General features: G+C 31.4%; 1 protein-coding gene across 4 annotated transcripts in view; it reads right to left on the bottom strand.

Moving 5' to 3' along the window:
- The window catches only part of LOC106680482 (DNA ligase 1), a 37108-nt gene that overhangs the window by 7904 nt on the left and 26479 nt on the right, over positions 1 to 2725 (bottom strand). The window lies entirely within an intron of this gene.

Raw genomic sequence — 2725 nt, 5'->3', positions numbered from 1 at the left:
TATATATATTTTAAGGCAATCCACAGCGAAGGTGATGTTTGCCTAGTTATCTACAGGTGACCAACCTATTCTAACCGCGGTGTGGGTTGTTTTTCATTTTGTGGGACCGCCACTTAATGAAAGTCAATGCCCCTAGGCCGGATTCGAACCTGCACCGCCCACAGATCTCAGAACGGTAGATTTATGATTTGCAAGAGGATTTTATTTATTTTTTTATTATTATTATCTTTTTTGTTGTTTTATTTATTTTCTGTACTTGGTGTATCTCGTTTTCGTTTAAACTTGTAAATATGTATATTAGCAGAAATCTTAACTTTTTTTATTATTATTTTTAGTTTACTTGTATTTGAGTCTTTATCATTTCTTTTTTATTTTAATTCATGCTATGTTTTATAGTATAATATATGATTTCATGTTATTTTTTCAATTTTTATTTTCTATATTCTGTTAACTATTGATCTTTATTTTTTATCTTTTAAAATTCATTATATTTTAAGATAGTTTATAATTTCATTTTTATTTTCTATTTTACTATTTGACCCCAGTAATATTATTCTAAAGGGATCAATCCCAGAATAAATAAAGAATATTATTATTACATTTTATTCCCAAATTTTGTTTTTATATTCCTTTATAACCACAACGACCAGGCAGGACTTCAATGGCTATTATAACAATTTGATTTTCTTTAAACAATTGATACTGAGGTTTAGCTTCGTACTAAATACATTACTAACTATTTACAATATTATAATCATTCAACAACCCTTAATAATAAAAATAATTTATTTAAAAAATAAAAATCATAATAACAATAGTAGTGTTATTAAACAATGAAAACAAATTACAAATAAAACAACTAACATTTATTCCTGAGGTCAGATTTACATAATCCAAATTTATGGTTCTTTTTTTTTTGGTTCTGTATAAATTCTGGGATAGGGGTCTCAGTTTTTCATGCAGCGCACAGAGGAAGACCCAGAAGACGCTGCGACTATCTTCGACCGATAGCCGCCTGAAATTATTTGTCGCGGCTTACAAGACTGAACCTGACTCCCAACAGCACCACGACAGATTCCAGACTTTTTTAAGGCCACCCTCTGAGGGAGACACAATGCCAGTCGAAGAGACTCATTTTTTCACACAAGACCAGTCAAATAGAACCATTTTTCATGGTACTCACTCGCCCACTGACGCTCGAAGCTCCAGGACGCAAGAAGACTCCAGAGCGTGACCTCCTCAACACGACATCAAGAGATAAGATGAATAGGGAACCAACTCCATTCTTTTGTTTTACTTTATTAACCGCCCTAACCTATTTGGCCCCCTCCAGGGATCAGGAATGGAAGATAAATAAGTAGGCTAGATGTCTTTTAATTAATTTTTTCTTGTAATTTACTGCTGTAATCCAGTAACGAATTGAAGTTGTTCTACAAAATTGGTTAATGTTTTATTGGAACTTCATTGTAGATTTCGAATATATTTATAGGAAAAAACTGTGGTTTCTTGGAAAATCCTTTAAAATCGATAACTCGGCAATCGAAATTGAGTCAGTGATTGGTAGCACTGAAATAAGTTTTCGGTAAATTAACTACCCCGTCCATAATTACAGATATTTCCGTCTGGAAAATCCCATATAATAGAACTCGATTGGCTAAAATATTGGTATAAAAAAATTCTATTTTAAGAAGCATTTATTAATATTTATAAAGGATTATCTGCATAACAGCCATTATTATGGATAGTTTAACCTTCCTCGATAAGTTGATTGATAAGCGTGTAATAGATAGTGTTTTGATCAGGCAGTCCAGATTCCAGTTCTTGGTGGAGTAATGCCAGAATCAACTTATTGAAGTAATCTATTTCAGAAGGGGTTTCGTTAAAAAAAAAAATGATAGAAACTGAAAACGAAGTTAATATAATATTGTTAATGATTTAAAATGAATTTGGATTGTTAAGAAGTTATATTGGTGAGATGAGATGATGGTGTGAGCACCTATGGGATGGATCGCTTGTTCTGTTTTGCTGCCTGCTTGTATGCCGACCTCCGGGCTGTGTACCCCAGTGTCAGCTCAACATCTCTAGTCTAAGGCTAGTGACTGAGTAAAGAGATTTCCTGTAGAGTCTGCAGGTTCAAACTCTACAGGATTAGCACTATTGGGTATGTTTGTTCCTGTTTCTCCTAGATAGCGCCAATACTTCATTAAAGTAACCAAAAATTGGTGTGAAATAACTGACTTATTTCTCCTCTTGGGCTCTAGTAATATAAGGCTCATTCTATTTTGATATATTTATGAATAATAATAAATAAATGAGAAACATTTTTAATCTGAGATTAAATAAAAAAAGTAGTTTCTTGAAACAAGCTGCTCTTAGGTTTTCAAAGTAATTTGAAGATTAAGTAACTATCATTCCTCTTAACTTGTTTACGGTTTCAAATTCACACTCAAAAGAGAGGAATTCGATTTGGACCTGAAACAGAAAAACTTGCATAGATTCTATGTTTGTGAAATTATTTCTGTTTATCTTAATTAATGAATTACTCTGTCAACAATAATAAAATACATTTTTTCAACTAGCCTAGCATCTTGCATATAGAAAGAAACTATTTTTCTTCATTTAATCAATACTAGAGTAAATAACTTAAATATATTTTTTTAAAAAATCAAAATTTAAGAACTAATGGAATTTTGTTGTCTGTTTGATTTCATTTTTGAAATATATA

The sequence above is a fragment of the Halyomorpha halys genome, unplaced genomic scaffold (assembly GCF_000696795.3).
Source record: "Halyomorpha halys isolate HHAL.00 unplaced genomic scaffold, Hhal_1.1 Scaffold265.1, whole genome shotgun sequence".
Taxonomy (NCBI): Eukaryota; Metazoa; Arthropoda; class Insecta; order Hemiptera; family Pentatomidae; genus Halyomorpha; species Halyomorpha halys.
The sequence above is the reverse complement of the archived record's forward strand: the minus strand, read 5'-3'. Positions and strand labels throughout refer to the sequence as shown.